This window comes from Bubalus kerabau, chromosome 6 (genome assembly GCF_029407905.1).
Source record: "Bubalus kerabau isolate K-KA32 ecotype Philippines breed swamp buffalo chromosome 6, PCC_UOA_SB_1v2, whole genome shotgun sequence".
Classification (NCBI taxonomy): domain Eukaryota; kingdom Metazoa; phylum Chordata; class Mammalia; order Artiodactyla; family Bovidae; genus Bubalus; species Bubalus kerabau.
In genome coordinates, this window is record NC_073629.1 from 75,527,869 (window position 1) to 75,541,057 (window position 13,189).

The 13,189-nt window shown below is 37.9% G+C and overlaps 1 protein-coding gene across 3 annotated transcripts in view; it reads right to left on the reverse strand.

Annotated features, from left to right (window-relative positions):
- LRRC7 (leucine rich repeat containing 7) overlaps window positions 1-13,189 on the reverse strand; it is a 433,465-nt gene that overhangs the window by 40,572 nt on the left and 379,704 nt on the right. The window lies entirely within an intron of this gene.

The following is a 13,189-nucleotide window of genomic DNA, read 5'->3' on the forward strand; positions in this document are numbered from 1 at the left end:
AAATACATGTAAAGCTAAATATCTTCAAATAATTGTATCCTACTAGAAAAGATTCACATTTCACTTAAGTTCTCAGGGTTAGCTTGGTACACAAAAGACAGTATGAACTCTGACAAAATAGTATTTCTCTGGTGGTGATGTTCAGTTGCTAAGTCATGTCTGACTATTTGTGGGCCAATGAACTGCACATCAGGCTCTTCTGTCCTCCACTATCTCTTGGAGTTTGCTCAAATTCATGTCCATTCTGTTGGTGATACTGTCTAACCATCTCATCCTCTGTTGTCACCTTCTCCTTTTGCCTTCAATTTTTCCCAGCATCAGGGTCTTTTCCAGGCAGTTGGCTCTTCACATCAGGTGGCCAAAGTATTGGAGTTTCAGCTTCAGCAACAGTGTTTCTATAGGCATCAACTATGATAGGAATTAACTTAAAATTACCTGAGCAAGCAGATATGAGTAAGTATTCATTCATTACCATGTGCAGGACTAAATTTTGATTAGCAGTTTGTAAAACTTAAAAATCTTTTAACAATAACAATTGCATTATTTTAATTATCTACTTTAAATGCACATATATTCTGACTAATTAGAAAGAGCTGCGTGACTAAGTGAAAGAAATTTTGCAAATGTAGAGTGAGGGAAAAGATGGCTATGTAATTTAAATTAGTTGCTATTGTTTTCTAGGAGAGTGGAACAATTCATCTCCTGGGTAGATAATTCTATTGTTTAGATACAGCAGGCCTTTAATTTGAGAAAGGGGTGAAGTTTTAGCCACAGTTTGAGTGAAGGCGAAAGAAAAGAGAAAAGAAAGACTCTGAAAACAGTTCAGGGTTTTGACAGCAGCTCCTGAAGAGACAGTTAACAGGTCTTAAAGGAAAGAGGAAAAGACTGAAAAAAGAAGGAGATAAAAAATATGGAGGAATTGTTTGTGATAGAGAAGAGTCAGTAAATATTTAGGACTGTGAAGGCTAATATTCTAGTATTTTGTGCTCTGCTACCTCCCGAAGCCCCACATCATAAATGAGATCTGTTAAACCTCAGAGCCCTATGCTTTCCAATGAAATGATGGCATTAGAAGTAGGTCCAGCTTGGGGGTAAGGAGGTAGTAAAGCTAACAGCCATTATAAAAGTTGATGCAAAGATGCAGATCAAGAATTCAGTGGAAGGTACATCAGTGCCAACACTGAGCTAGAGCAGGGATCCCCAACCTCCAGGATCTAATGCTTGATGATCTGAGGTGTAACTGATTGATAATAATGGAAATAAGAAGCACAATAAAAGTAATGCACTTGAATCATTCTTAAGACATCTTGCCCTCCCTCCACCCTGTCTATGGAAAAACTGGCCTCCACAAAACTGGTTCCTGGTGTCAAAAAGATTGAGGACCACTGCCCCAGAGAAACTATAAAAACCCTAGGAATTCTTGATGATTCAGAGCTGAGGATGTGTTTGGGGGTCTGTGAGAAAATGCTAGTTTTCCATCTGAAGTGGGACAGGGTGACCCCAGATGACTGAAAGACTTGGGAACCCCAGAGGTAGCATATAATTTGATTACATAACAGGAAAAAATCTTTTATAACTTTAATGTACTGAACAAGGACTGAAACTAGGATGAACCAAGTATTACCAGAGATTAGCAGGCAAAAGGTTAATAAAGAGTTAAGAAAAAAAAATTAAAAAATACATTAGAATATATTTTGTATTTATATAAATACATACTGGAAGGGCTTCCCTGGTGGCTCAGTGGTGAAGAATCTGCCTTCAGTGCAGGAGACTGCCTGCAATGCAGGTGATGCAGGTTTGATTCCTGGCTTGGGAAGATCCCCTGGAGAAGGAAATGGCAACCCACTCCAATATTCTTGCCTGGGAGATCCCATGGACAGAGAAGTCTGGCGGGCTACAGTCCATGGGGTTGTGAAAGAGTAGGAGAAGGCAATGGCACCCAACTCCAGTACTCTTGCCTGGAAAATCCCATGGACAGAGGAGCCTGATAGGCTGCAGTCCATGGGGTCGCAAAGAGTCAGACACGACTGAGCGACTTCACTTTCACTTTTCACTTTCATGCATTGGAGAGGGAAATGGCAACCCACTCCAGTGTTCTTGCCTGGAGAATTCCAGGGACAGGGGAGCCTGGTGGGCTGCCGTCTATGGGGTCACACAGAGTCAGACACGACTGAAGCAACTTAGCAGCAGCAGGACACGACTTAGCTATTGAACCACAACCTCCATCATACTGGAAATGTTCTTTAAGATGATTTGAAACATCAGCTTGATGTTTTCTCCAGCAACACTTCTTAGCCTATTAATTTGCTTACGGGCAAATGCAAATGCCCAAAATGTTCTCTACATCTTTATTTTTAAGGTACATTTAATCCTTACCTCTTAGACAGTTCAAGGCAAACTTGAGTCCTATTCCTGACAATTAGCATATATTGTGAGTTTATGGGAACTGGATCAATTTGTTCCCTTCAAGTCTCATTAAATGGGAACTGTCCATTTAATGAGATTATCCTTAATTCACTGTCATATTCTTTAATAGTAAATACAATGCTTAACTATTATATGCAGCACAAGAACAAAAAACTATCCACTAATGTGATTTTTATGGTGAAGTCATTAATGAACAGTTTCTAAATGATGAGTAACTGCAATTATCATAAGTACTCTATGTTTTATTTTAAACATACGTTTAATTAAAACTTTTCCTTTAGTTGATCTAGATTTGTTAAAACTAGTTATCATATGGTGGTAGAAACTATGATTTTGAATAGTTTTGTATTTAAATGGCTCACTGCCTATGAACATGAACATATAACAGCTTGATGTAGCTTGAAGGAATATTTGAAATTTATTCAACATACCATTTCACCTAGTAGTCCTTTTTTGTTATTTGTCATTAATTAGAAAATGAGAAGAAAGGAACTAAACATGACTTACATATTTTACCTTTATATTTTCCAGTATATTGGTGCATTTCCAATTAAATTATTTTAAACTGGGGTTGTATTTTTCTAATGTGAAAATTTATATTTTACAATGTAATATGTGGAAGGTATGCACACTTCTGGCTTTCTCCAGACCACTATAAAAACTGAAAGGAAACATATGCAACAGATTTTATTTACAAAGTAAACTGCTGAGAACACTTTTCAGCTATTCTCCTGTAGTGACTATATCTATTTTATAATATTGTCAATCTGGAAAGAACTAAAAATCTAAGGAAAATAAATTTCATATGTGCCAGGTATATGAAGAACTGCTTCAATATATTTTTTAAATAATAGAAATAATAAAGATGACACTGTGGTTTTATAAATGTGACAAACAGCCATACATTCTGATCTCAAGCCAGACTCCTCTTGGGCATGCTATGCTATGGTTAATAGATTGTGTTGCGGCTGTTGTGTCCCATAAAGCATGTCAGAGACAGTACTCATCTCACATATAAGGAGTTCCACCTGTCTGGTAAGGCCCAAAGGGGCCATGAAATGTAAGAGCAGAGAATACTTCAAGGAGCAGTCTGAAAGTAAAGAAGTTTAGCCAAGAGGAAATGCAGTGTTCTAGCAAAAGGTCAGATCTAGGAGGCTAATAAATAGCTTATTTAGTGAAAATCAGCATTTCTATTTTCTATCAAGTTACTGATATCAATGAGTGAAATTTCTGACTTAAGATATTGGCAACAGTTTGGCAATAAATGGTGCATTTGCTTCTTGTGGAGTCTGCTTCTATCATTTGACTACTTGGTAATTCTGGTTTATATTGATCTTGTTCCAATTAAAATACTGGGTCATGGAGAAGCCAGTGACAAAATGGATTGTTATGTAGCAGTGAGGCTCTGTGAATCATAATCTATAATCTCTGGAATTCAGTGATCTGATTTGGTCTTGCAGTGCTCTAAAACCTAGTAACAAGATTAAGGAAATTCTTGTACCTTGTGTGTTTATATATATGAACAACATGTGTGTGTACATGCACATGCATGGATGTGTGTGAGGTGTAATTCAGGATTAGAGAGTTGCATTACAGAAAGATACCTGGTGATGCTGTAGTTAACTTGCTTACTGTGCTTTGTTCTAGAGACCATTCCCTTTGCTAGCAGTGTGTATTTATGAAGCTTTCAGTGGATACCTGCTGTTTTTGCTGCTCAAGAGCCATTCATTCTTTGTCTGGCAGCTATCATCTCCAATTCTCTTTGAAAACCACTCACTTCTCTATTCTTAGTCTCTATGCTTTCAGTGAATAATGTTATCTAGACCTAAAACAAAGCACTCTATCTCCTAAAAATATCATTTATTATAGGATGGGCAGGTAATCTGATCAAATAGGAGAAATGAGAAGCCTACTGGGATTTTCAGGAAAGAGAATCTTGCTCTATCTTGCTAGTTTTAAGTCTGAGAGGGTTTGAAGCTCTTGAGCTATTTTTCTACCAATAAAGAAATGAAAAAAGAGTGGCCAGGCCCTTCACTGTACAGCAGAAACTGGGCATTCTTTCTTGATTTCTTTATTGGCTCCTCTTCTGTTCATGACCTTTAAATGATAGAGTGATTCAGTGCTCAGACTTTGACCCTCTTCTCTTTTGTATCCATACATACTTGGATGGCATCATCAACTGAATGGACAAGAGTCAGCAAACTTCAGGAGATAGTGAAGAACAGGGAAGCCTGGAGTGCTGCAGTCCATGGGGTTGCAAAGAGTCAGACACAACTGAGTGACTGAACAACAACACACACCTATAGGGTTTCATTCAGCTCCAGGATGGATGACTCCAAATTTTATATATCTCTAGCCCTGGCCTCTCCTCTGTACTTCAGATGTTTATATTCAGTTACCCACTTGTTGATATCTCAATCTGAATGTCCAGTGAATTTCTGAAACTTGTTGTTTAGTTGTTAAGTCGTGTCTGACTCTTTTTCAATCCCATGGACTGTAGGGCACCAGGCTCTTCTGTCTTTGGTGGTTTAGTCGTTAAGTCGTGTCTGACTCTTGTGACCCCATGAACTGTAGCCTGCCAGGGCTCCTTTATCCATGGGATTCTCCAAGCAAGCATGCTAGAGTGGGTTGCCATTTCCTTTTCCAGGGGCTCTTCCTGACCCAGGAATCGAACCCACGTCTCCTGCACTGCAGGCAGTTTCTTTACTGACTGAGCTACAAGGGATTCTTAAATTTAGCATGGTCAAAAGAAACATTGTAAAGCAACTATACCCCCCAAAAGGAACAAAGAAATCTGGGTCAGAGAACCCACTCTTGAATGAAACATCTTAATGGAAAAAAAAAAGGAAAGGTTAGTGTGGAAAGAGGAAAACAAGTAGAACAGTGACAGCCAAGTGAAGAAAATTTAAAGAAAGAGGTCAAGCCACATGCTGAGAGATGATGATGGGGATCTGACTATGGGACTTGACAGAAGTAGAGAGAATGCTTCGTGGTACTGAAGTTAAGCTTGAAATTAAATTTGCTGCTACTTTTACTTTTAGTACCTGGTATTATGGGTTATTATACAACAAGGCTTGTGTGGTAAAGAATTCTAAACAATTATATAAAATCTACATAAAACTCTGCATTTCCAGAATTTCTAAGAAGCCTATGTAATAGGCTCAAAAAAGTATAATAATTAGAAAATATATAAATATTTAAGAACAATTACTATTTTTTATCCATTTTCATATTTTTTTTCTGTTGTGAATTAGAGATGCAAGTCCAACTAAATTGCTCATTAACTCTTTTGAAGAAACATCCTAATAGAAAGATTGATGAATAGGGGCTTTCCTGGTGGCTCAGGGGTAAACAATCCAACTGTCAGTTCAGGAGACATTGATCCCTGATCTGGGAGGATATTGCACGTCTCAGAGAAATTAAGCCCGGGCGCCACAACTATTGAGCTCCTGCTCTAGAGCCCAGGAACCACAACTACTAAGCCCACGTGCAGCAACTACTGAAGCCTGTGCTCTGCAGCAACAGAAACCACTGCAACGAGAAACCTGTGCATTGCAGCTGGAGAGTAGTCCCTGCTCCTCACAGCTTAGAGAAAAACCAATGCAGCAATGAAGACCCAGCACAGCCAAAAATAGATAAATAAATAAAAGTATTTTTTTAAAAAAGAGAAGTTGATGAATAAAATCCTTCTAGTAGCATTTTCTAGATTTTCAGGAAAAAAATTGCCAACTCTATATGTTTCTAGAAAATAGAAACTCATTTTTTTTTTAGTATGTAAATGAATTTAAAAGGTTATTCACTTCATTTCCTTCATTTTGCACTTACGGAAACCAAGACCATACATATATTTAGTGGAACACTGAGACAGGCCTTCTGATTCCTACTACAGTGTTTACTGAATGCCACTATCTATAATAACTGCATAAAATTCTTAAGTCAATTTGTAGAATTGGTTGTGATGAGTTAGACATTATTTGTGTCACACTATGATTTGTAATTTCAGAATTGCAGTACTAATGTTGCTGCTGCTGCTGCTGCTAAGTCGCTTCAGTTGTGTCCGACTCTGTGCGACTCCATAGACGGCAGCCCACCAGGTTCCCCCGTCCCTGGGATTCTCCAGGCAAGAACACTGGAGTGGTTACTGAAGAATAAAATTCTATGAGGAAAATATGAATTAATAGCTGTATTTTAAGTGGAACAGGATGAGGTATGGGATGTCCCTGAAATCATTGGAGTAAATAATATACATTAAAACCATCTTAATATCTGTTTTCTATAATTTTTATTTAATTATTGCCTTTTAATTTAAAAATTCATAAATAAAACCCCAAAATATTTCCAAGTTTTTCTTCTTATATTAAACTATTAAGCATTCAGAATAATGGGTTTTTCTTCACTTGGTCCCGATAGATGAAAGCCTCACTTGGAGACCCTGTGAGCCCGTCAGGCAGCTGATCAGAGTATCTGAAGAAATGTCTGAAATCATGTCTTAGCCAATGGCTTCATGAATTATTATATGTTCCACATATTATTAAGTATTAAAAATGATTTCTTCTGGGGTACACTACAGCATCTGCTTCAGGGAGGGTTTCTGAGCTTTGTTTTTTTTGTCCTTGAATATGATGGATGGGAACTGCTTTGTATAACTCATAGAGCTTATTCTAATATAATTCTAATGTAATGTTACAAGTCCTCTTTCAGGCACAAACTTTAGTTTGAATGTATACTCCTGGTAGGAGACAGCTCTGCAGCTCTGGCCATCCTGATGTATGAGGTTCATTAGCAGGTATGTCCTCTTTCTTGTCTCGGGCAGACAGAAACTCTAGAGCGTATTTTTTTATATTTTTATTCTTCCAGTGTGAGCTTACTCTTGACCCCTGTGTTTGGCCATAATGTGGTACACTCATGAAATTGGATTTTAATTCTAGCTCTGCTTCTTCAAATCTTAGGCTTCTAGTCAATAAAACAGGAACTGCTCTATCCATCACATTATTGGTTGATGAAATCAGTTAATATATGAAAGGATTTTGAAACATTTGAAGCATCAGGCTGTTTTTCTTTCCTATTTATGCTTGGAGTCTATGTGTTCTATATATACAAATATGCTTTGCCTTGGAAGGAAATGCAACCCACTCCAGTATTCTTGCTTGGAGAATTCCACGGACAGAGGAGCCTGACAGGCTATAGTCCATGGGGTCACAAAGAGTCGGACATAACTGTGTGACTAACACTTCACTTATACATTTGCAAAAGAGAAAAAGTTTATTTCAGTTTCTTTTAAAATATTCAACAAGTTATGTATGAATTGTGTATGCTTCTAAATAGTGTTAATAACAATATGTTATTCAGTTGGTAAATTGTTGAGCTGTAGAATATCTCAAGTATCACTTCCCAGCCTTAGCTACACAATAGAAGCACCTGGGGAGTTTCAAAAATTCCCATCACTCAGCTCACATTCAGATTAATGAAATCAGTTTCTTTGGGAATGAGGCTGGGACATTAGTGTTTTTCAAAGCTCCTGAACAACCTCCCTCCAGAAGTATGGAGATTCTTCAAAAAACTCAAATAGAACTATCATATGTGTGTTAGTCACTCAGTGCTGTCCGAGTCTTTGTGACCTCATGGACTGTAGTCTACCAGGTTCCTCTGTCCATGGGATTCTCCAGGCAAGAATACTGAGTGGGTTGCTATTCCCTTTTCCAGGGGATCTTCCCAATCCAGGGATCAAACCCAGGTTTCCAGCATTACAGGCAGATTCTTTTACCATCTGAGCCACCAGGGAAGCCTAGAACTATCATATGATCTAGCAATTCCAATCCGGGGCCTATATCCAGGAAACACTAATTCAGAAAGACGCATGAATCACTATCTTCACAGAAGCACTATTTACCATATCCAAGACTTGGAAATGACCCAAGTGCCCTTCAACAGACAAATGGATAAAGAAGACGTAGTATATATACACAATATAAAAGGCCATATAAAAGGATAGAATTTTGCTACTTGCAACAAAATGAATGGGCTTAGAGGGCATTATGCTAAATGAAATAAGTGAGATAGATAAATACTGTGGGATATCACTGACATGTGGAATCTAAAAAATAATACAAATGAATATATATGCAACACAGAAACAGACTCATAGACATAGAAAACAAACTTGTGGTTACCAAAGGGAAGAGGCTAGGGGGTAAAGATAAATTAGGGGTATGGGATTAACAGAAACAAACCATTACGTATAAAATAAATAAACAACAAAGATATATAGTATGGGAAATTATAGCCAATATCTTATAATAACTTATAATGACAAATAATCTGCAAAAATACTGAATCACTATGCTGTATACCTGAGACTAAAATATTATTGTTAATCAACTATACTACAATAAAAAAGTTGAGAAGATTCTAAAGTACAGCTGAGGTTGAGAAAAACTGATATAAAGTATTATTATTTTACTGAGAAGAAGAGGATAAGGTAAATAGTCACTTGCACTGGGAAACAAAGGGAGGAGCTGAGAAAATGGATATGATGGCTAAGAGTTTTCATGTGGAATGGAAAGGAGTCAAGTCTTTACTCTCTGGTTTTCTTCAACTCAGTTTAATACAATTCTATGTTTCTCTATTATATTTGTCAATAATCAAAATAGTTTATGCATTATAATCCCTTATTTTTTCTTTTTTAAAATTATTGTTTGTTGAAATAATTGTTTTACTATGTTGTATAGTTTCTACTGTACAGCAAAGTGGATCAGCCATGCATATACATATATCCCTTTCCTTTGGGATTTCCTTCCCATTCACATCATCACAATGCATTAAATGGAGTTCCCTGTGCTATAGAGTTGTTCTCGTTAGCTCTTTATTTTATACATAGTATCAATAGTATATATATATATCAATCCCAATCTCCCAATTCCTTCCATTTTTCTTTTCCCTCTTGATATCTATTTATTTATTCTCTACCTCTGTCTCTATCTCTTCTTTGAAAATAAGGGCATCTATATCATTTTTATAGATTCCAACCTAAATATCCACCAACAGAGGAATGGATAAAGATGTGTTACATATATACAATGGAATATTTATTACTCAGCCATATAAAAGAGCAAAATTGGGCCATTTATATAATCCCTTTTCTAAGTAGAGTTACCTGATAATGCACTTCAAGTGACATGCACATGAGTTTGTTGAAGGTAATTTGTTAAAAAAAGATATCCATTATTATACATCAGATTTCTAGTTTACAGAAACTAATACCTTGAATCTGGATAGTACTTTATGCTTTAAAAAATCACTTTCATATATTTTATGTTAATTATAGAGTTGAAAACAGACTTTCTACTTAATTTCTATGAAAAATGAATATGTAAAAATAAGTGTATTAAATTAGAATTCTTAGATATTTTGCCTTGTCTTATTGTGAAGGGTAGTTTGAAATTTGAGATAGTTTCATCATTCAGGAGGAAAATCAAAGTTTACTAAGTGCTTCTTTAAGGTTAAAAAAAGTTAAGTGTGCTGGCTAGCTACAAAATGACATTCATTTAAATCCATTCAATATCATTGGTAGCAGAATTTATTATGTATTTTCAGGGGTATATGGAACTCACTTTAATCATATTAGAAACTCATTAGCTCTTTAGGGATACACTAAGGGATACAGAGGTAAATTTTTATTGATAATAAAACTTTCCATTTGTTGAGTATTTTTGCTTTTTAAATCATTGGACATGTTTATGTAAGTTCCAGTCAGTACCTACTCCATCTACATAAAGTAACAGGCAAATTTGGCCTTGGAGTACAGAATGAAGCAGGGCAAAAGCTAATAGAGTTCTGCCAAGAGAACACACTGGTCATAGCAAAGACCCTCTTCCAACAACACAGGAAAAGACTCTACACATGGACATTACCAGATGGTCGACACTGAAATCAGATTGATTATATTCTTTGCAGCCAAAGATGGAGAAGCTCTATACAATCAGCAAAAACAAGACCGGGAGCTGACTGTGGCTCAGATCATGAACTTCTTATTGCCAAATTCAGACTTAAACTGAAGGGAGTGGAGAAAACCACTAGACCATTCAGGTATGACCTAAATCAAATCCCTTATGACTATACAGTGGAAGTGAGAAATAGATTTAAGGGACTAGATCTGATGGACAGAGTGCCTGATGAACTATGGATGGAGGTTCGTGACATTGTACAGGGGACAGGAATCATGACCATCACCAAGAAAAAGAAATGCAAAAAAGCAAAATGGCTGTCTAAGGAGGCTGTACAAATAGCTGTGAAAAGAAGGGAAGGGAAAAGCAAAGGAGAAAAGGAAAGATATACCCAATTGAATGCAGAGTTCCAAAGAATAGCAAGGAGAGATAAGAAAGCCTTACTCAGTGATCAATGCAAAGAAATAGAGGAAAATAACAGAATGGGAAAGACTAGAGATCTCTTCAAGAAAATTAGAGATACCAAGGGAACATTTCATGCAAAGATGGGCTTGATAAAGGACAGATATGGTAGGGACCTAACAGAAGCAGAAGATATTGAGAAGAGGTGGCAAGAATACACAGAAGAACTGTACAAAAAAGGTCTTAATGACCCAGATAATCACGATGGTGTGATCACTGACCTAGAGCCAGACATCCTGGAATGTGAAGTCAAGTGGGCCTTAGGAAGCATTACTATGAACAAAGCTAGTGGAGGTGTTGGAATTCCAGTTGAGCTATTTCAAATCCTGAAAGATGATGCTGTGAAAGGGCTGCACTCAATATGCCAGCAAATTTGGAAAACTCAGCAGTGGCCACAGGACTGGAAAAGGTCAGTTTTCATTCCAATCCCAAAGAAAGGCAATGCCAAAGAATGCTCAAACTACCCCACAATTGCACTCATCTCACATGCTAGTAAAGTAATGCTCAAAATTCTCCAAGCCAGGCTTCAGCAATACGTGAACCATGAACTTCCAGATGTTCAAGCTGGATTTAGAAAAGGCAGGGAAACCAGAGATCAAATTGCCAACATCCACTGGATCATTGAAAAAGCAAGGGATTTTCAGGAAAACATCTACTTCTGCTTTATTGAGTATGCCAAAGCCTTTGACTGTGTGGATCACAATAAACTGTGGAAAATTCTGAAGGAGATAGGAATACCAGACCACCTGACCTGCTTCTTGAGAAACCTGTATGCAGGTCAGGAAGCAACAGTTAGAACTAGACATGGAATAACAGACTGGTTCCAAATAGGAAAAGGAGTACGTCAAGGCTGTATATTGTCACCCTGCTTATTTAACTTATATGCAGAGTACATTATGAGAAACGCTGGGCTGGAGGAAGCAGAAGCTGGAATCAAGATTTCTGGGAGAAATATCAATAACCTCAATATGCAGATGACACCACCCTTATGGCAGAAAGTGAAGAAGAACGTAAGAACCTCTTGATGAAAGTGAAAGTGTAGAGTGAAAAAGTTGGCTTAAACTTTTTGGCTTCAACATTCAGAAAACTAAGATCATGGCATCCTCCCATCACTTCATGGCAATAGATGGGGAAACAGTGGAAACAGTGTCAGACTTTATTTTTTGGGGCTCCCAAATCACTGCAGATGGTGATTGCAGCCATGAAATTCAAAGACGCTTACTCCTTGGAAGGAAAGTTATGACCAACCTAGATAGCATATGGAAAAGCAGAGACATTACTTTGCCAACAAAAGTCCATCTAGTCAAGGCTATGATTTTTCCAGTGGTCATGTACGGATGCGAGAGTTGGACTATTAACAAAGCTGAGTGCCGAAGAATTGATGCTTTTGAACTGTGGTGTTGGAGAAGACTCTTGAGAGTCCCTTGGACTGCAAGGAGATCCAACTGGTCCATCCTAAAGGAGGACAGTCCTGGGTGTTCATTAGAAGGACCAATGTTGAAGCTGAAACTCCAATACTTTGGCCACCTGATGCGAAGAACTGACTCATTGGAAAAGACCCTGATGCTGGGAAAGATTGAGGGCTGGAGGAGAAGGGGATGACAGAGGATGAGATGGCTGGATGGCATCACCAACTCAATGGACGTGGGTTTGGGTGGACTCCAGGAGTTGGTGATGGAGAGGGAGGCCTGGCATGCTGTGATTCATGGGGTCGCAAAGAGCTGGACACAACTGTGTGACTGAACTGAACTTAAAGCAGTTCTAAAACTCTGAACTGTAGTTGAAACAGATTCTATTAATATTATTTGATGGAAGGGGACACTGAGGCCACAGCAAGTGTCTGATTCATATAGTTAATTTAATAGTAAAACTGGCACACAGAACTTGGGTTCTGGGTTAGACAGCCCTGGGTTAAAATTTCAGCTTGACCAGTTATACCTCTCACAAATTATTTTCTTTGTGCCTTGGTCTTCATTTATAAAAAGTAGTAAGATTATTGTGAGGACTAAGTGCAAGAGTATATGTAATCAGGACAAGCTATATAATTAGTGTGGCCTGATGCCAAATGAAAACATGAGACTCCTTGTTTAATGATTATTAAGAATTACAAGTTGGTGACAGCAGAGCATTAAGCCAAGTGCAGGGCCCGTCCAAGTGCAGGACTTGGTGCAGCTCTACAGATCACACATCCTGAAGCCAGGCCTGTGTGCGAGGTACCTGGTATATATAGCACAGATACACTGTATGTAATATAAATGGCATGCTGCTGCTGCTGCTGCTGCTAAGTTGCTTCAGTCGTGTCTGACTGTGCGACCCCATAGACGGCAGCCCACTAGGCTCCTCTGTCCCTGGGATTC